At 40.1% G+C, this 22752-nt stretch overlaps 1 protein-coding gene and 1 pseudogene across 5 annotated transcripts in view; both read right to left on the bottom strand.

The window, feature by feature from the left end:
• Positions 1-22752, bottom strand: part of LOC105491773 (amyloid beta precursor protein binding family A member 1) — a 226511-nt gene that overhangs the window by 112711 nt on the left and 91048 nt on the right. The gene's annotated exons all lie outside the window — the stretch shown is intronic.
• LOC105491771 (cytochrome c pseudogene) lies at positions 1168-3930 on the bottom strand (annotated as a pseudogene).

The raw sequence follows: 22752 nt of genomic DNA, 5'->3' as shown, positions 1-22752 counted from the left end.
GGATGGTTTCCAATAATGCAGTCACTTTGAATGTTCAAACCAGAAGCCATAAGCTACAGAATGGTTTCATTTTTCCTTTGCTTTAAGAAGGTGCATTCTCTCCTGTTTGCCACAAGCCTCAGTGCTCCTGGTTGTCTTCTATTTTGCCTGGTTTACCCTTCACTGATACTCCTTTTCTGGCTGAAGGTATAGATTCTATTCTTATAAATGATGTATGTATGTTGTGCTTGAAATGTATATTGTCTAACTTGTGGCAGGAATCTTTGTATAGCACAAAGGTCAAGTTCATTAATAGTGCTGTTCAAATCTTCCACAACTTTGATCATTTCATTTTCTGAGGCTTGTATGTTAGCATCTCTGATTGTTATTATAAATTTGTCTATTTCTTCTTGTCATTCTATTAAATTTTACTTACTTTGAGAGTTCAAGCTCAAGACTTTTATGTCTTTCTGATGAATTATTCCTTAAAATTATTTGCGCATTAAAGTCTCTTTTGCATGATAGTAATGTGTTTTTTATCAGCTCTCAGTTTTTTTTCCTGTGGTTTTCTTTTTAATTATCTTTAGTCTCATAATCACATATAATTTTTAAATTTGTGTATATCTCTGCTACTTTAATCCTTTTAAGTTGAAAAAAGCACCATTCCCAATCACAAATACACAGTTCTACAGTTTTATGTTTCTGAATGGCTGTTTAAAGACAATCCTAAATTATAACTTAGTTTGACTTAGACTATAAAGAATTCAAGAGTGAAGTTTAACTTGCTACTGTTTTAAAAGCATGTGATCTTATAGATTTATAAGATGTGAGAAGTGTTGAATAATCTTTAATATTACACATAAACAATACTAAAATGCCTTTCAATAAGTAAAAGGAACCATTTTAAATACAGGGAATTATAATAAGATTGGCATCGTTAAGGCCAAAACTCTAGACATTGCTACCATTTATTTATCTTCAACCCTTGCCTTTAAGAGGCAAATGAACACAAAACACAGGTGAATCTTTCTTGGTTCTGAGACAGTGAAGGAATTTCCCCAGTATTTAAATATATTCACATAACCAGCTATAGAAATCTAAATATAAAACCAATCTCCAGTAAGTTTTAAGATGGCACTCACCATCTTTGTGAAAAGTTGAACATTACTAATGAAGTCTAATCATATCTTTAGAAGGGGTAAACAGTGATAGCATTTACTGAATTGGAATTACTATTAAAATTCAAAAACTGAACATATTCATTTAACCACAAGCCAGTTTTAGTTTTAAATCAGGACTGCCCAACAAAATATTCTGTCATCATTCATGATCTGAATTCTGGTGTATGAGATCTATTAAAGTATGGTACACATAAAAAAGTCATGAGACATTTGTTTTGTAATAAATAAGGCAGTGGCCAACTATTAGTCATTAGTAGTTTTTTTGAGATAAGCTATCAAGTCTGCCCTTTCTTCCTTCTTCTTAATGCCGACACAGATCATTTTTGTTCCAGGGATGTACTTCTTGGGATTCTCCAAATACTCCATCAGTGTATCCTCTCCCCAGGTGTTGCCTTTGTTCTTATTGGCGGCTGTGTAAGAGCATCCAGGGGCCTGACCTGTCTTCCTCCCGAAGAGACCATGGAGATTTGGCCCAATCTTGTGCTTGCTTCCCTTTTCAACGGTGTGGCACTGGGAACACTTCATAATAAAAATCTTCTTGCCTTTCTCAACATCACCCATATTTAATTCTCTTTTTAGTCACTGGTGCAATGAAGATTCCCGCTCTGAAGCAGGATGTCCCCACTCTCTAAGTCCAGCTCTTATTTTTTAAACTGTCTTGCTGATTTATCTTTTTCTACCTCTTTACTTTGTGTTATTTGGCTTCAAAAGTCTCTTATAAATAGCACGGAGGAATCTCCATCTTCTAACAGATGTTAAACATTATATCTGTTAATACATTATACTTATGATTACTAATTTTATTACACCCATTATTTATTCCATTATTTTCTAATTACTATGTCTTTTCTATGCTTGTTTTTCTTCTCTCCTGATTACTGTTAGGTTCAATAACTTCTTATTCTTGTTTTCCAATTAACTGATATGAAAGTTAGACATTCTATTTCTACTGTTCTTGTGATTATCTTATATATATATACATACACACATACACACACACATATATATATACACACACACACATTATATATATAACTTTTATTTTAGGTTAAAAGGGGTACATGTGCAGGTTTGTTATACAGGTAAACTCATGTCACAGGGGCTTGTTGTACAGATCATTTCATCACCCAGATATTATGCCTAGTACCCAGTCATTATTTTTTTCTGCTCCTCTCCTTCCTCCCACCCTCCACCCTCACAGGCCCCAGTGTCTATTGTTCCCTTCTTTGTGTCCAAGAGTTCTCATCATTTAGCTCCCAATTATAGGTGACAACATACGGCATTTGATTTTCTGTTCCTGCATTAGTTTGCTAAGATTACTTTAAATTTTTACAACGGACTCAAAGTTAATCAATATTTCTACCCTTTCAGAATAAAAAAGGATCTTAGAATGCTTTAACTCCAATTACCACCTACCACCTTCCATGATTGTTATCCAGCACTTTAATTCCATCTTGCTTTTTAACCCCCACTCCTCAAAGTCATTATTATCGTAATTAGTCAATGTTTGTTTAAATGGAACCACTAATTTACCACTTTCTTTTCTTACTGTTCATTGTTAAAACCCCCTCCAATCCTCTGAGTTCTATCTCAGTCTTACAGAAATACATCTTGATCAGTCTTTAGTGAGTATTAATAAAAAGCAAACTTAAAAAATTTTTGTTGCAGTCTCCGTCTTTAAAAATATATATTTTTTTCTGGGGGGTAGGTTTAAAATACATATAGTGAGGTGCATAATGTGCATGCATTTAAAAGGTTTGGCTCAATGAATTTTGCATATGTAAGCACCCATGCAAATACCATCCAGATCAAGATTATAACATTCCCATCACACTCTCATGCCCCTTCTTTGTCATTACTCACTCCACTATTCAGACATTTATCCCTATCAATTTAGCCTACTTTTTGAAGTTTATATAAATGGAATCCTATGGTGGGTACTCTGTGTCTGGGTTGTTTCACCGAACATGTTTGTGAGACTATCGTTGTTATCACTTTTTTCTTTTCTACCACTGTGTATTCCATGTCATTATCATTCTTAAAATAACACTTTAACAGGGCATAGAATTCTGGGTCGATAGTTTTTTTTCCTCAGATTTTGAAGATGTTATTCCAATGTGTTTTATTCTTCATTGTTGCTCAGAGAATGCTGTCAGTTGAACTGCTATTCCTTTGATAGCAATTTGACCATTTCTTCTGGTTATTTATTTTTCCCATTTTTGGTTCTATTAAAAATGTTCTATTCATCTTTAGTGTTCTAATACTTCCATAGATTATATCACAGTGTGGGTTTGTTTTTAGCAATGCTAAAAGAATTGACAGAAGTCAACGTGCTTCATCAATCCAATGTACATCTTTCCATTTAGACAATCTCCCCAAGCATCTGTATCACTAGAATAGATTCAGACTCCACACCAGTATACCAGGACATGGAAAGAGCTTGATGGGTGGAGTTTCTCAAGTCCCCTTCTTGCAAAAGGGGCAACCCTTGAGAAGGTCAGCAATATATGGGGATTAAGTTTTAGCTCCCTGCTTGCACAGGTTTAGTCACATCAACTGCCCCTGCATGCGTGGACATTAACACAAGGGACTCTCCAAATCAAACAGCTTCCAAGACCATGCCTTCAGCTTTCTTCTCTGGTTCTTTTGAACTGCCACTTCTTTTTTCATATCTGGTGATTTCTCTTTCTTTCTTTTGATCTCTATTATGACTTCTATTATGACTTTTTAAAAAGTATATTTTAACCAAAATTTTTTTTTTTTTTTTTTTTTTTTTGAGACGGAGTCTTCGCTCTGTCACCTAGGCTCCGCCTCCCGGGTTTACGCCATTCTCCTGCCTCAGCCTCCCGAGTAGCTGGGACTACAGGAGCCCGCCACCTCGCCCGGCTAGTTTTTTGTACTTTTTTTTAGTAGAGACGGGGTTTCACCGTGTTAGCCACGATGGTCTTGATCTGCTGACCTCGTGATCTGTCTCGGCCTCCCAAAGTGCTGGGATTACAGGCTTGAGCCACCGCGCCCGCCCATTTTAACCAATTTTTCTATTTGAGGTTAAAGGAGACTCTGCATGGACTTTGGCCAACCATGTTTCCAGAATCTAAATTTGTTTCACTCCTTTATCTACCAGATGCCCCTGCCCACACCACACTTGGCTCTTAACTAACAGCAAGAGCCCTGAAGTTATGGAGACCAGGATTTGAATCACTGCTTCACTACTGACTAGCTTTTTGAAGCTGGATAGGTTATTTAACTTCTCTGAACCTTAGTTTCTTCATCTCCAAAGAGGGGATGATCAAAATTCTAATCTCATAACATTGTTGTAAAGATGAAATATGGGAATGCATGTAAAGTACTTGGCACAGTACTTCAATAAGCGCTTATCAATAACAATTCATACAGGCTGAGAAGCACTTATCTGAAATGCTTGAGACCAGTAGTGTTTGGGATCTTAAATTTTTTCAAATTTTGAATATTTACATTATACTTAACAGCTGAGCATCCCTAATCCAAAAATCCAAAATCTGAAATGCTCCAATGAGCACTTCCTTTGTGCACGACCTCTGAGCATCATGTCAGTCCTCAAAAAGTTTTGGATTTTGGAGCATTTCAGATTTAAAATTAGGAATGTTCAACCTGTGTTAACCACTGCACAACAACTTTATTCAAGTTATTAATTCATCTACCTAAGGATCAGATTTATGCACAAGTTGGTGCCACATAGACACAGAAAAATATGTTTCATGAGGAGGAAGCAAAATGAATAATAACTAAATATGACAATAGAGATTCTATACATGTGGAATATATAAGGTTGCTCTTTACAAATACCACTTTACAAAAATCCCATGTTCTCATAATTTTCCAGGGTTTGGTGAAAATCCTTGAAAGTCAGAAAGAAAACATTAAAAGCAAGAGAGAAGTGCCAGTGAATAGTGAGATAAAGGCTTGCCCCAGAACGTAAATCAATGCATGTGCTTCTTTCATCCAGAAAGTTGCTGTAATAAACAGATGAACTAAATAGTGTGTTTGGCAATGTAGTTGGTTTATATGATAGTGCAAGCATTTTAATTCACTGTAGCTCAGGAACAAACAGTTTACTGACTGGGTGGAGGAACACACTTTGAGTGATACTGCTTTAGGGACATTTTAGCACTATCCTAAAAGTGATACCACTGTTATGTAGGAAGGTAGGTACCTTGGATGCTGGGGGCCTGAGTTAAACAATAACCTCAACTGGAGAACAAAATAAATCATGCTACATAACCAAAGAAAGTTCATTACAAACCAATCAACAACTGTTAGAGTTCAGAAGTATATTGGAGTCTTGACCATATTGATTTGGGGATATAGATGGATCTGCCAATCCGACTCCTTATGTAGGAGATTTTTTTTTTTTTCCTGAAACGGAGTCTCACTATGTTGCCCAGGCTGGAGTGCAGTGGTGCCATCTCGACTCACTGCAACCTCCACCTCCCAGCTTCAAGCAATTCTCCCTACTGCAGCCTCCCAAGTAGCTGGGATTACAGGTGCACTGTGCCTGGCTAATTTTTGTATTTTTTAGTAGAGACAGGGTTTCGCCATGATGGCCAGGCTGCTCTTGAACTCCTGACCTCAGGTGATCTGCCCATCTCGGTTTCCCAAAGTGCTGGGATTATAGGCATAAGCCACTGCGCCCTGCCGTCTAGGGGATTTTTTTTAAGGTGACTGTAATTACCATCATCATATTCATTTCTGCTATTTGATCTCTAACAGTTTTTTTTTTTTTGATGGGGAGAAGCTGATAAATTTTAATTCATTTTTTCATTATTTTTCCAAAGAAGTAGCAGTTAGACTGACTTGATGTACTCTCAAAGTACACCTAATAATATTTTCCATGTACATTCAAAGTGAATTAGCTTAATTATCCCGATTTTATCATTATATAACGTATACATGTAAAGTATCACACAGTATCCCACAAACATGTATGACTATTATGTGTCAGTTATAATCAACAACAATAACAAAAGATACAAAAGGGATTAGCTTGCTACAGTAAGGCCAAATCAAACATCAGATTTAATTCACAAGAGAATTATACCTTATAGTATAAATCTTACTAGTACTTTCACATATCCTAGATTTTCTTGACTTTATTTGTATTCCTGCTTTTTATTTTGAGATGAAGTCTCCCTCTATCACCCAGGCTGGAGTGCAATGGCGTGATCTTGGCTCACTGCAACCTCCGCCTCCTGGGTTCGATTGATTCTCTTGCTTCAGCCTCCCCAGTAGCTGGGATAATAGGCACACGCCACCAAGCCTAGCTAATTTTTATATTTTTAGTAGAGACAGGGTTTCGCCATGTTGGCCAGACTGGTGTTGAACTCCTGACCTCATGTGATCCACTCCCCTCAGCCTCCCAAAGTGCTGGGATTACAGGCGTGAGCCCCTGTACCCGGCCTGTATTTCTGCTTTAATCAATACTTTTAAAGCTTAATTTAAAAATTAGAAAAAAGGAGAAGAAACCAACAATATATTATGTATGGTTTAGCCTGCTGCAAAGAGAAGAAACTAGATCTGCCCAAATAGAAAATTTTAATTCTGGGTTTAAAAATACAATCTAATGCTCTTTTAAAAATATTGATTTTAAAATAAGGAAGTTAAAAACAATTTGACAAAACAGTATTGGCAGGCTTGAAAACTACAGAAAATAATTATTTCAACATTCACTATCACTATCGATTCCAAAGCTATGGTTTGCAAAATTTAGCTTGCTTCTTTGGAAATGACTGTTTTTCTAAATCTTGAAGAGAATCTAGTCACCTCAAGATGCTTAAAAGCCTTCAGCTAAGCTTTGCTCTGGGCTTCTGCAGCCCATTGGCTGGGGTAAATTCAATCCCTTCCACACACAAGTCTCAAGTCTGTCTTATCCCATAAATGTAAAGTGACCTAAATTTGGCAAAGTACTTAAAATCTGAATTATATATTTTCACTTTTTTGGCTATACTATTATTAATAAACTTAAGAAAAAGTATATCCCGAACCAACTTGTCACTTTAAAAATAACTTGCTTTCCCCATCCACGCAAAATGGACTTCGAAATTAAAAAGAGTTTCCTACTAAATTTCTCCTCTACTTTTACAACAGAGATATCTTCAAAACTTCTCTTCTGAAATGACTACAAATAAAAAGCTGTCCCAGTATGAGCACAACTTTCATCAAGATCCAATTTAAGGTTTACTTTCCAGTCTCTGAAATATAAACCTTCCTTTGAATTCAAAAGTATAAAAGATGCTATATGGGTTAAAACATGGGTTGCATGGCTACCACATCACAGTGGCCACACAACCCATATATTAACATTTCTACTTCACCTGTCTTGTATTGGTAGAGAGTATATTAGCTCATATTATTCTCAATGTACTGCTTACTTGGTTTTAATTATTTAATTATTATTTTTTAATTTGCTAGAGACTTGTCTATCCATCAAGATTCAAATAACTCTGAAGAAACCAATCCTTCTGGCTCAACTGTTTTGCACTTTATGGTTCCTGACACTCAGACAGACAGATGTTTCCAAGATGTGTGAGAGAACAGGAAGTCTTTAGCTTTGCCAAGACTGATTATTTCCATAACACCCACTGACTTTTGTCAGTGTAAAAGTCTCTGGGATAAAGTGTCAAGAAATACAAGCTACCCACTTTGAAAACAAACAATCTCTCCTCAAGGTCAAGTCTCAGTAAATTGTGCTTGGTGGCCCTCATTTGACAGCATGAGACCACTTTTTCTGGTGGTGGTGATCTATTCCCAATGACCACCATGATTACCTCCATAAGGTGCACATAAAATGCAACTCCTCAAACTCCAAATTCGAGAAGCACCTTGCAAAGCATTCTCTCCTGACTTCTGTATTTCTAATAAGCACATCTCAGTTTCAGGATCACAGGCTTACAGATGACTGATGGAACTCATACCCGAATGCAGTTAATCTGAAGAGCCCTGGAAGAGCAGGGGCAATTTAATCTCCGCAGCAACGCTTTGAAACCCAGTGACAACTGTAATGGCTTTAATACCAAATGACAATCTCCTTTCAAGAGCTTTATGAATATTAATGTAGTGATCACAGAGCAATATTTAAAAACAAAGAGTATGTCTTCATTTTCAACTGCAACATCTCTGAATTATAAAAGGCCCATTTTTGCCTCATTTTCACAGGTTATAAATGTGTATTTCAATAAGGTGGGCTGGACATTGCTTTTACTTTTGGGGTGGGAGGTCACAAAATGACCTCTGTATGCCTTAACTGACAAAGGTGAAACTCACGCTGTCAATCTGTCAATGTTTAAATAAATCTAGTAAATAACTACTCAATATATGCTCAGAAGGGGCCAGAATTTTGGGGAGTAAAGAAGTAGAAGACATCACTTCCTACCCATTAGGATGGCTATTATCTAAAAATCAGAAAATAGCAAGTGTTGGCAAGGCTGTGGAGAAATTGGCACCCTTCCTGCATTGCTGGCAGGAATGTAAAATGATGCAGCCACTTGGAAGACTGTATGGCTGTTTCTCAGAAAAATTCAACATAGAATTACCATATGATCCAGTAATTCCAGCATGTACCCAGAAGAGTTGACAGCAGGGACTCAAGCAGATACTTGTAGATCAGTGCTCATAGCAGCATTATTCACAATAGCCAAAAAGTAGAAATGACCCAAATGGGAAAAGCCCATTTTAAACGATAGTACAGTAATCCTTTCGAGGTGTGTGAAATATTTCTAATGTGAATTTAGTGAAAAAGAGTCAGCGCAATATATGAGAAGAAAAGGCGCGTCTTTCTTTGTTGCTCCTCATATAAGCAAGGGCATAAAGCCAACAGGAGAAAATGTTCTAAAATACTCATTCTAATCCTGAAGTAAGAAGCAGAAAACAAGACAGATTATTCACCTCCAAAAGCCTCCAAACATCTAAAATGTGAAGGTGATTGCAAGTGCTGTCAGGTAGAGTCTGAGCTCATTTGTTATCTGGGATGCCACCTTTCCAAGGACCCTCCTGTCAGCAAGGTGCCCGCCCTGGCCCAGAAGCCTTGGTACATGTATGGACCCCAGCCTCCACATGCCACAGCCAGCGCTGCCCCAGCAAAATTGTGATGGACCTGAGATTTACATACATGGCTGGTGAGAGGCCTTAGGCAGTCCTTAAATGCCAGCAGTCTCCAGCAAGCCCATTAGCTCCAATGACCTTAATCATCTATGCACCAGTGCTCCTGACTGTGTCCCTGCATCACACCTCTCCACGGAACTTCATACCCCAATAGGCAGCTGCCTGCTGGAAGTCCCACACTGCCCACAAATGAGTTCATTATCTTTCACTCCCATCACATTTCTTCTTCCATATTATATTATTTATCCCAAGAAACAATCCCATTTCCACCATTTCAAAAGCAGTGCCATGGCAGCTGTCAATGGTTCATCCTCCCTTCTTGTCTCCACCTCCAGTCGATTGTCCAGTCCTGTGGCTCTACATCCTCCATGTCATTCAATCCACCACTCCGCCCGTGCCCACAATGTCCACTTTCAGCTAGGCCTTGACATGAATCCTTACTGTTCTCCTCCCCTGTCTTTGCTTTTTTCTCAGAATACTCTGCACTCTGCAGCCAGAGTGATCTTTCTAAAATGCAAATGGAATCATGTCCCTCCTCTGTTTAGAATGCTTTGATGGTGTCTACGGCTCTCAGAGTGAGGAGCAAGCCCTGACCGTGGCCTAAAGGCCTGCTTGCTCAGGCCCTGCCGACCAACCCAGTTTCATCTCTTATCATGTTCCCACCCTTATTCCCAGTTTCGGAACTCCCTGCCCTGCTCCTGCACACATGCCGGGCCCTTGCCTGGCCAGCCTCTGCTCATTCTCCAGAACTCAGCCAAAAAATCTAGAAATCCTTTCCTCAAAGATCCTTCTCTTGACTCTCCCAGACTGAGGTAGGTCTCCGTGCTGCATATCTCCATAGCAACGTACACTCCTGCTTTTATAGCACAGATTAGGGACATCATCAATAACATTCTCATGTGGAGGACTGCCTCCCATACCCTGGTCTGGGGTCCCTTTGTCCTGGTCTGCAGCCCTCCACCATGCTGACCATCATGACATTAACCCAGGGTGCTGTAGGTGTCTATTTGCCCAGAGGTTTCTATAACAAACTGCAAGTTTCTTGAAGGCATGTACTGTGTCTTTTATCTGCCACTCCCTGGTATCTGGGGCAGGGCCTAGTGCTTATTGGTGTTTGGTAAATGCTGTTTGAATAAAAGGTGATGAAAATGCTCTGATAGTGACTCTTACAAATATAAATCTGATCATGTCACTTTTCTGCTCAATGATTTCACATCTCAGAAAGAAATTCAAAGTCCTTTTCATGGTCAATCAAGCTTTGCATGATTTGGCTCCTGGCTTCCTGTCTGATCTCCTCTCCTAAAACTGTCCTTTCTCAAACACTCCAAGCTCATTCTCACCTCAGAGTCTTTGCACCTGCTGCCCCCTCCACCTGAACCCACTGTCCCCCAGTGTCTTCGATGGCTGGCTCCCCAGCCACATGAAGGCCTTTCCTCAGATGTCCCCTACTCGCCCACCCCACCCACCATCACACACAACTCTCCTGCTTGGCTTTATATTTCTTCAGTTATTATCTGGCACTATTACTTGCTGTTTGGTCACAGTCGGCCTCACTCTACTTGCGTGTCGGGGCTGTGAAGGCTGAAACTCTGTTCATGTTGTCCTTCCTGTATCCCAACTGGCACCAAGTAGGTGTGCAACAAATATTTCTTGAATGAATGGAGAAATACTCAAAACTTAACGGTCTATACACTTCAATACTGTTTGAATTTTTGTTTTACAATGATCATTTATTATAACAAAACCATGTAGATCCTAGTATGGCATTATATATTCATTCAACAAGTATTTGTTGAATTCTGTAGAGCACAGAGAAGCGAGCCATCATTTCCACACAGAAGAAACAATGCTAAAGCGAGCTCCTGAAAGACGGGCAGGCAGCTGCCAGAGAGAAAAGGGTGCTTCCCACAGAGAAAACTGCACCCGCAAAGGGGATAGCCAAGGACGGGAGAGGTTCTTCAAACGCTAAGGAAACTCCTGCCATCCCCACCGCCATGCAACACAGAGTCATTCATGTAACTGGAATTCTTAAACTTCAAGTCTTCTACGTTCCTCATTAACTTTGAACCCCAGGTCTGGGCCTCAGCCTCTCATGTCAGTCTGACTAATGAAGGGTTTCCAGCAGAGCTCAGGCCTGTCAGGAGGAGGTGCAGGGCTTCTTCAAACAGCACTGGGGTCCTGGACATTCTGTGGGGGAGACTCCCTCTCCTCAGCACCCACCCTCCACCTTGAGCATCTCTGCCTCCAAGCTCGTTCCCCACGGTGTAGGAGAGTTCTGCCTCCCACAGGCATGACAAGGTGGGAGAAGTGATGAAAACTCTTGGGCTTGTGTTGAGAATCCCAGGAATGTTCCAGACTTCATCCCCAGAAAACTCCCATCACCACTCCCAAAATGTAGAGTCACACCTTTTGCCAAAAACGCATAACACACACAGTAAGTACGAGAAACGACATAGATAAGGTCAGTCTACACTTCCTTGCAGTATGGACTACTAAACTGCCTGGGTAGGAGACACAGGAACATTTTCCACTTAGAGAAGAGCAACGGAAAGTCACAGGGGCTTCCTGAGAATGTCCCCCATGCCCTATGTAGAATTTCTCATTTCTCAAAGCTCCTAACCAGAGTTGGCCTGTGATCACACTTCAACAAACACAGCAGGGCTTGGGGGTACTTCATGAAAGATCCAGAGTTTTCTCTTCACTTTAGGATGAATCACTCTCTCCTTTGAAAATTTAAATTTGAGAAGAAATAACCTAGCCAGGCATTCTACATTTTATGACTTAATCTGTTATTCGAAATAGAAGAGAACTAATTACATCTTCCATTTAATTACTATAAAAATACAGCCAGAATGCATGCATTATATCACATTTACACCGCCATAAAGAGAACCAGCCTCCCCCCCAGGTTCTGGTTGCCTCTACTGGAACTTTAAGTATTTCCGTGCTTCTTCCAGCTCCTCTCATTTTCAACCAGCAATGGAAGAGATCGTATAAAAAGTGTAAAAGTCATTCATATAAATCATTTATGATGTGGTCATTTGAGGGTCTTGATAAGCAAATCCACATGTTCAATGGAAGGTTACACAGCCCAGTGGTCAAGAAAGGGAACTGCCATTTAACAACTTTGTGTACCCAGTGTTCTATGCCTGGGTCCTCAGGTCTCAAACTGTGACATTAATGGTATCTACATGGTAGAATTATTGCAAAGAATAAGAGAAATGATGTGGGGAAAAGGTTTAGGATAGTGACTGGCATGAGAAAGTACTCAAAAACAGCAGCTTTATTACTTGAGCTAAGCCTTTTAGAGGTATATGGGAGCCAGGATATAAGAACTGGACTTTCCACAAGAGCTGAGTCTTTGCAAGCTGCTAGGTCCTCAAAGTCTGGCAGCAGAAAAGGATGCTCAAAGCCGAAAGAGGTGAAATATGAAAGAATGAATACTGAACAATTCCTTGTTGTAAGGCTCACTTAGCTATGGAATGGGCATCCTTGAGGGTTTCTGTTTGACCTCCTGTGGTGTTTCTTCCCTGAAAAGGAAAGTCAACTTGGTCATCTTCCTAGGTAGGCTGCATTTTTTATTCAGGTGTGGTTTTTCACACACCAGCACACACACCCCATCCCACATCACATCCCTGAACTGAAAAAGTCTTCTAAAACAAGTGATTTTCATGTAAGTGAAAGCCAAACAGAATTTGCCAAAGCTATATGAGAGAGCATGTGAGAATGTGATAGGAGGGCTATTTTGCCTCTCCCCTGCACCTTTCCCTCGATATCTGGAGACATTTTTGATTGTCACGTGTGAGTGTGTGTGTGTGTGTGTGTGTGTGTGTGTGTTACTGGCATCTAGTGAGTAGAAGCCAGGAATGCTACTAAACATTCTACAATGTCCCACACACAAAGAATTGTCCAGCCCCAAATGCCAATGGTGCCGAAACTGAGAAACCCTGAAAAAAATATCTACTTCTCTTATGCATATGGTTGAGGGTGATTGAGGCAATGTTACACATTTCTATTAACATGAAGAAACAGAAAACTTTGTCTGCAAGACTTAACATTCTTCTTGTGAAATAAACTCTGCTACAGGGGTGAATGCCAGGCTTAAAATGGAAAAAAAAAATGTCTTGCTTTCTTCTGCAATAATACTGATTCAAAAATGGTCCAAAAACTTGCTAGTTTTTTTTTTCCTGCCTAGGCAGATATGAACAGCCTGAATCAAGCTCCACAAATAATTAAATCAAATTGCTAGGCATGTAATCTTCATTGTGGGTGAATAACATCGCAAATTCTTGTTCCCATGCCAGGTAGGTCAGAATCGAGGGAGAGATTTTTAAATGCATTCCAAGATAGAGAATCAGAGAATATTAATCAGGGATCTGAGACGCTTGAGAAGGCACTTAACTCATTGCTTCTCATTCTAGCAAAAGAGAGGTGGTGCAGGAGTCATCTGGAGCAATGAGAACCTGCCCAGATTTTAGGACCTAAAGGCTACTGAACATGTTTTAATAAGAGTCACTTGCTTTATGCAATGGAAGAATTCACTTTAATATAAAGTGTACTGAATGCTGACTCTGTGCCAGGCAGTGAGGACATGCATGAGAGTGAGACACAACCTCCAGTGGCTGAAGATAGAGAGATGCGCAAGGAAAGAATGGCAGTGTGATTACAGTGTGATTACAAAGATTCCCAAAGAAAATATAAAGAAGTCATAATCTGGGGGAGTTAAGGATCATATTTGGATCCTTATGATCATATAGGATCATATTTGAGACAGTTGATAATTTTATAATATATCCTTTCTCTTGAATTCAAAGTGACTCTCCCAAAATAGCTTGATCCTCTTTAAGCATCTCTGGTTTTCTGATATTTAGAGATTTATAAACAGACATAACATGATAAAATGATCCTCTGAAAGGGGACTAAGTAAATTATTTTGTAATAGGAAGAAAACCTATCTTCTAACCAGTTTGTGACTTTTTCAAGGAACTTTTGGAGATGCTTTGATAGAATAGCCCCCGTTACCTTTTTTGTGTTACCTCTCACCCAACAAACACATTATATCTTCACTGTTATTGGCTAGATTGTGTATCTCTCTCCCCATATAACGTGGTAAGTGACATATACAAACATGAACAGGCTATAAATTAAATAACATTTCATCCCCAGGGTGATTGATCACCAAGACCTATGATTAAAACTTCCATTTTCCCGCTTGGTTTGTGGCTATGTTCTGAAGAAAGAAATTTGAGTTAATAAATCAACAAGAACAATGTCAGCCCAATAAGACAAGTCTATTCTGGTTTTTATTACTTCTTGCATTGACAAAGTAATTCTCCCACTCTCAGATGGGTGTGGATGCTGGATTCTAATCCCAGCTCTCCTTTCCTTCTCTCCAATGTGCATGTTTTCCAAACCCAAGCCTAGGGTGGGATGTCAAACAGAAACACAACTTTTATTATTAACTGCTCACTTTGTACACTGCACAATGAAGGAAAAAATGTTATCTGTTGAATGAATGCATGCCAAAGGTTGAAAAATCTTTAAAAAACTAAATTATAAAAATAACCACATTAGAGAAAAGGAGAAACTGCCCATAACCTCAGCATTAGTCATCTGTTTACTGTGCCAGTTCTACACAGCTGTATCATAAAAGTCTATGCAATATTTTTTATGCTGGTCTTTTTATCCATTTAAATAATTATTTACTCTAAGAAAAGCCATTAAAATGCATGTTTTCTGAGAATATTTAATATCATGCATAGGGAAATGCTTTCAATACAATGTTAAATAACAAATACTAAGTACAAAACTAAATAATGTATGACTCTAATTTTTGAGTGTGTATATATTTACACACACACACACATACATACACATAGATGGAAAGATATATACCAAAATATTAACAGTGGTTTCAGATGGCAGGATTACTTTTTAAATTATTACTTTTCTGAATTTTTGACTTTTCTATAACAAATATTTATCATTAGACAATGGAAAAAGTTCTAAATATCATATTACTTTTTTTTCTGTTTCTAGTATTGATAACTATTATTTTAATGCTCATACAGTATTCCATTAAATGGACATCACTTTTTAACTTAATTCTCTCTTGCAAGGAAATGTAGGCCATTTCCCATTTTGGGCTATTATAACTCATGCTTTGAACTTCTCCCTGTCTCCACATCCTAACTGCTTTATATGGAAAACGAGGCTGTCATTGATTTGACCTCTGCCAACTGCTCCAATCTCAGGGTAGAGCTAAGGGCACAGGCATAGGAATGGGATGTTCTGATCAGAATCCTGCCTTACCACTGCTTCAATGCACAATCATGAAATAAAACAAAATACAACAGTGGATATCGAGCTCATGCACATTAAGGGAACTTGGAGATAGTGCTGCTAGTGTTATTATCTCTCTTTTTAAAATTTGACTTTTTTTAAGTTCTAGGGTACACGTACAGGATGTGCAGGTTTGTTACACAGGTAGGCATGTATTATGGTTGTTTACTGCACCTATCAACCCATCACCTAGGTATTAAGCTCGGAATGCATTAGCTATTTTTCCTGATGCTCTTCCCACGCGTGCCCTCCCCTGACAGGCCCCAGTGTGTGTTTTCCCCTCCATGTGTCCATGTGTTCTCATTGTTCAGCTCCCACTTCTAAATGAGAACATGCAGTGTTTGGTTTTCTGTTCCTGCGTTAGTTTGCTGAGGATAATGGCTTCCAGCTGCATCCACGTCCCTGCATCTCCCTCACTCCTACCCCTTCCCCAGTCACCTGAAGCTCCAGTCAGAAGGAATTATTCGAAGCTGACCAAATACCAGCCCCTGCAGCTGTCACTGCCTTCATGTGTATTGTTCCCTTTCTGGAAACCCCCTCTCACTTCCTCTCTACTGGGGCCAACTCATGCCCACCCACTTCAGATACCTATCCTCTTGTGATCTTTTTAGACCCCTTGTTTGGGTTAGGTGCCTCTCTTTGGGAGTCCTGGAGCCCCCAGTACACACCTCCATCTGAGCATTTGCCACATTTTGGTTGCCTGTTTATTTCCCTGTCTCTTCCACTAAACTGAAAGTTCCTCCACTTGAGAGCTGTGATCTCCATCCTGAATGCTTATTTAGCACAGGGTTTCATGAACAGTAGATGCTAAGCTGTTGGGTGCCTGGATGGCTTTTTGCCATGTTACTCATCTTCAAAAAATATGACTTTTGGTGGTTGCATAATATTTCACTGTTACAGGTTTTATGATTTAACTATTTTCTTTCCTATGCAGTCCCTTGTCTTGGAGTGGGGAGAGGTATTTACAGAGACCAACCCAGTACATAAATCTTTTTTAAGAATACAAAAAATTAGCTGGGTGTATTGGTGGTCGCCTGTAATCCTAGCTACTCGGCACGCTGATGCAGGGGAATCATTTGAACCCAGGAGGTGGAGGTTGCAGTGAGCCAAGATCACGCCACTGCACTCCAGCCTGGTGACAGAGCAAGACTACATCTCAAAAAAATAAAAATAAAAATAAACAAGAAGAATACATTTTGGCTGGGTGCAGTGGCTTCTGCTTGTAATCCCAGCCCTTTGGGAGACCAAGGTGAGAGGACTGTTTGAGCCCAAGAGTTTGAGACCAGCCTGGGCAACAGCTAATTTAAAAATTAGCTGGGTGTGGTGGCAGGCACCTGTGGTCCCAGACACTCGGGAGACTGAGGCAGGAGGATTGCTTGAGCCCACAAATTCGAGGCTGCAATGAGCCATGATTGTGCTACAACACTCCAGCCTGGGTGACAGAATATGACCCTGTCTCAAAAATAAGTAAAATAAAATACAATTTACAGCATTGTTGTATTTACAGAATACAATTTACAGAATTGTTGACTTTGAATATCTTAAGATTTTGATTTTACATTGCCAAAGTGTAGGGTGTGGTATCTTTGGATTCTAGTCTCGGTCCTATGTATTTACTGCTGCCACACTCTAAATGAACCCACTAAATAGCTAGTATTCATGTCTTCCCCTGCAAAACGGTATTCTTGCTGAAGAGCTTCCGTAGTTTCTGACAGTTTCCAAGCTGCAGGGCCTGGGTCCCTGGTGATGCACACATATTTCGCTTGGAGGGGCTGCCTCTGCTGGGGTCCTGCAGAAAAGGAAGACTCGGCTCTGTGTCCTTGGCGTTCTGCCTCCAGAGGCCAGACAGCTGACTGTGAATTGGGAGTTCCTGAAACTCAGCACGATGACTTAGAAACAGCACTTGGGGCCGGGCGCGGTGGCTCAAGCCTGTAATCCCAGCACTTTGGGAGGCCGAGACGGGCGGATCACGAGGTCAGGAGATCGAGACCATCCTGGCTAACATGGTGAAACCCCATCTCTACTAAAAAATACAAAAAACTAGCCGGGCGCGGTGGCGGGCGCCTGTAGTCCCAACTACTCGGGAGGCTGAGGCAGGAGAATGGCGTGAACCCGGGAGGCGGAGCTTGCAGTGAGCTGAGATCCGGCCACTGCACTCCAGCCTGGGCGGCAGAGCGAGACTCCGTCTCAAAAAAAAAAAAAAAAAAAAAAAAAAGAAACAGCACTTGGATATCATTCCATTCCTGTTGAGTGATATTTCCTCTCCTTTGACCTCAGTTATGACATCTTCTTTGAAACTTTGTCTTATTAGGTAATATGAAATTGGTGACACACAAACATTTTTGTCTTACAAAAATAGTAATTTATGTTTATATGTGTGTGTACTTATATACATATTTATGTATCTTCAAATAAATGTCTAATTAATAAAACACGTCCCCTAGATATATTTCAGACAGGAAAGTTTTACATGAAGATGGTGAACTTCAAATCAAGGTGCATCCCTGGGCTTGCCTAGGAATCACCTGGGTCCATACCGCCCTGATGAGCAGGCACGGGGATCTGTATTTTGAAAAAGTTCCCAGAATAGTTCTGAGCATGCCCAAGTCTGTAAACTATTACGACAGAGCCTCATTTTGTGGTATCGCTAATGCAGTGATTGCTTCCCCAACCACAGTTTCCCCTCCTTCTGTGGACCTTTCTTCATGAACAACTTTACTTGCTTCACTCCAGGTTGAAAATTTTGGTCAGCAGAATAGACTCAGATTAATAAATTCACATTTTAAAAAATCCTCTCTCTATATACATAGCCTGCCCCATAAAGCAAGTGAATGTACTGATCTCTTTTTGGAACTCTGGGGAAAGAGATCCTGTGGGGCTCCTAGGGAACAAATGTTTAAATAGCATAAAGGGTCCTCATAATTTTGTGTAGTTGGTATGCTGGTTTTGCGCTTATTTTAGGTAATATAAAAAGCATTCATAAAAACTTTCCAAGTAATTTTTTGAAACATGGATCCATTTATTTTCTTTCATAGAAAGCAAAAAAGAAGCAAAACAAGCAAAAGTACTGCTTCGTGATAAATAATAAGCCAAAGACTATTTACGATATTATGGATAGTGGTCACCTCTGGAGACAGGAGGGAAGCCAAGTCAGGGTAGAGCAGCACAGGGAGACTATGAAATGCCCATGCTCTATTCATTACTGTGAGTGTCCAGTGTACAGAACTTTACACAATTATTATTACTGTGACAGGGTTTCACTCTGTCGCGCAGGCTGGAGTTCAGTGGTGCGATCTCAGCTCATTGCAGAGGTTGAGATCAGTGCGATCTCACCCTCTTGGGCTCAAGTGATCCTCCCACCTCAGCCTCCCAAGTAGCTCAGACTACAGGTGTGCACCACCTCTCCTGGCTAATTTTTGTATTTTTTTTTGTAGCAATGGGGTTTCAACATGTTGCTCAGGCTGGTTGCAAATCCTGGGCCCAACCGATTCACTGGCCTCAGCCTCCCAAAGTGCTGGGATTACAGGTGTGAGCCACTGCACCTGGCCCTATTATTATTATTATTATTATTATTATTATTATTATTATAGCATAAAACATTTATGCATTATTTGTGTGATAAAATTGACTATAAAACATAAAATATTATTTAATTATTAAAAATAATTTTCAAATATTTTTTATTTTTAGAGGGATGGTAAAAATCTTTTAATTTTTATTTTGTAAAATCACTTTCTAAAAATTGACAAATAATAGCTGCACATATTTATGGGGTACACGGTGAAGTTTTGAGATGTATAAAGTATAGTGATCAGCTCAGGGTAACTAGCATATCCATCATCTCAAACATTCATCATTTCTTTGTGTTGGAAAAACAGAATATCCTCCTTCTAGCTATTGAAAACTATATATTATTGCTAACTAAGGTCATCCTACAATGGTAGAGAAGACTAGAATTTACTCCTCCCTATCTAGCTGTAATTTGCAAATAATTTTATTGAGTAAATAATCAACTCGGTCTATGTGAAGAAAATATTGAGTCATCATGAGTAGACAGGGTGCATAGACATGGCAACAGCTGTGATGGTGACATGAGAGTGAGGGAAAACTAGGAAGCTCTGGACTGGACCAGCCCCACATTATGGGAAACCCAGGTGGTTTTCTGATTTTCCAGTGGGGACCCACTCCAGTACACCAGCACACAAGGGGAACAGTTTCCCTCAAGACCACCATTGAACAGATGGCCAAGGGAAAGCTTTGGGAAGGAGACTGGAGGGTTTACAACTTAGGACCATCTGAACAAGGCAAGTAAAGAGTCATGGTGAGTCACCCGTGAGTGAAGAAACCACAGGAGGGAAATGTTACTCAAATAAAATTATTTCAAAAGAAATGCAATCATCACTATAAAAACCTGGTATCACTTCATATAAATGGAGTATGACAATGAAAAATAAATACATATATTAGTATATAAAGAATGCTCATCCTTCAGCCACGTAAAATCATCTGGCTAACCAGTCTGAGAAAACCTTTTTTTAAGAGCCTTATATTTTAGATGATAAAAACAAGGCCCAGAGAGGTGAAAGGACTTATCTAAGGTAGCACAGCTGGAATTCACCTGTCTGGACTTCACTACCACAATGCTCCCAGTGTGGCAGCAACCCAGGCAATCCCCAGCACTGTCCCAACTGCAGAAAGCCTATCGTCCCAAGGGATCCTGCAATCACTTTCTTCTGTACCTCTCAGCTCATCTAAAATGAAGGGCCCCATTGGCAGTGTTGAAGGTAACAGTAAAAGGAGCCTAGAGGCAAATTAGAAAACATCGATCTCACTTTCTTCCTCTAGAGTGAGAAGTTAAATCAACCAAACCAAATTAGGACATCCCAGCTGTAGTGGCAAGGGAGCCCTTGGCAAAGCCCAACACAGCATGAGAAGCAGACTCCAGGCCTCTTCTGTGCTCACTGGGCAGCCAGCCCTTTACACTGGAGCACGGATCCAACTGCTAAAGCCGCTCCTATGTCCCCACAGACCCTGCCTCTCCAAGCCACAGCACAGCTGGCCACACGGTGGTTTTCTTTGTGAGCATGAGCTGATAGGTATGGGAAGGCCAGGGCATCTAGGGTCAAGATTTCAATCATCTTCTGAGGCTCAAGTTGCAGAACATCCTCTGCTAGGGGTTCTCTGGGTCTTCTCATCTTCACTCATCTCTCCTCTCTAAATTCCACCCTGAATTTCTGGATAAAAGGGGCTTCTGGTTGAAGGTAAGCACATTGTTTTTACTTATTTTATAGACTTTAAATTAAAAAATCACAGTTTCTCAAAACACTTTTATTCATACTTTACAAAGATTGAGAAATCAATGATCTATCTTTGGGAACGTCACTATGTAGAAGAGTGATCAGGGAAGATGTGGCACATTTTACAGGAGCAGGGAGCCCCCTCCCCTGGCCACCACTGGTGCCATCTCTGATGTTCTCCTTCCAATCTTAACAGTTCAGCTTAGCACACAAAAATCTGTCTGCAACAATAGTATGTCTGCATTTTAACAATTGCAATTTTATCACAACTTCACAAATTGTAGGGACAACAACTCTGCCTTTGTGGACACCATTGTACCCAGCACCATGTGAGCACATATTATGCACCGAACTGTTGTTGAACAGATGGATAAGAAACCTTGGGTTGTCAAAAACTGCACTACAGAAAGCCATTATTTTACTGAGTAAAAGAGGGTTAGGGAATGGAGTTCCAGCAATAACCAAGTTATATTTCCTACAGAATTTCAATTTTTTTTTTAAGATAAATGAGTACAGCTTAAAACAAAAAACCCAAACCTCACGGAGACACCTCTGCTTGTTAACATGTGACTCAGATATTAAGGGTTTCCCCAGCCTTTAACTCTCCTGCCTGGAGCCAGCATCAGCACCCTGCACTCTACATACTGCAGCCCCACTGTGGTGACAATGTGCACAGCCACATGAGGAATGCCCTGGCCTGCACTGGGAGCAGTATTTTTTTCCCCTAAGAATGTTGCTAATCCCCGAGCAAGACGGGGTCATTTTCAACACAGGCTACATAAAGGACATGTTCCTCAAGGTATTGGCTGTTATATAGTCATCTGCTTTATGGGGACTTCAACTATAGGGTGAATGTCTGTATTTTTCTGTTTCATTTTTTTAACCAGTCCAATTCCTCAATTAGAATGAAGGCAAGAGCTACATTTTATATTCATCTATGTGATAGTAAAATGATGCTGTTACTAGCCCTATTTTATTGCTGAGGACGTTGAGGTTATGAGAAATTATGTAATTTGGCCAAGGTCACAGCTAGTAATGGAAGGGGTTGGGGAATCAAACCCAGGTAGGCTGGCTTTAAAGCCAATATCCTTAAGCATCTCACCAAAACCGTCATGGTGCTCGCAAAGTGGTAGGTCACAGTAATGCATGTTGCCGGATTCTTGTAAATATGTTATAAATGAAATAAGATGGAAAGAGGAAAACAAGTGGGTCAGGGAAGAGGAAGGAGAGGAAACAGAAAAGCCAGTTTGGAAATAGATCTAATTTGATTCTTGCTCATTTTATCCCATTTGTCAAAAGCCACTTAGCCACAGGAGTGGTTTTTACAGCTGTGCACACACCTAACTATCAGTCAGCCTTTGACCCAGAGATTCAGTTAGCTGTAGCCCCATAAAGATATTTTCCTATTTCCTTAAAAAAATATAGCCACATCTGGCTGTGGATACAATTCTCAAAATGCAAGTTCTAATTTAACAACAGACGTTTACTGGGCAGCAAAGACAGCCAAGAACGGGTGAGGAGATGGGAAGCTGTGGTCTGTGTCCTTGAGGAAATCATTTTAAATACCTGGATGACACACTGGTGCTGTTTTGCTTGCCAAACCTTGTTGATTGATTGCAGCTGCCACAAGCCCTCTGTCGAGGATTCGGAGCCTGAATCTGGGCTTAATGGGTGAGTGCTGTTGTCCATGAGCAATGTCTGCCAAGGGCACAGAGGATGGGTGGTTTCAGGGTTAACACTGAGTGTATATTTAAATATTAATTCCTTTACTTCAGATCAAGCCCTAGCAACCTGCATATTGAGCAGAGCTTCACTGC

Source organism: Macaca nemestrina, chromosome 14 (genome assembly GCF_043159975.1).
Source record: "Macaca nemestrina isolate mMacNem1 chromosome 14, mMacNem.hap1, whole genome shotgun sequence".
NCBI lineage: Eukaryota > Metazoa > Chordata > Mammalia > Primates > Cercopithecidae > Macaca > Macaca nemestrina.
This window is presented reverse-complemented; position numbering and strand designations above follow the sequence as displayed.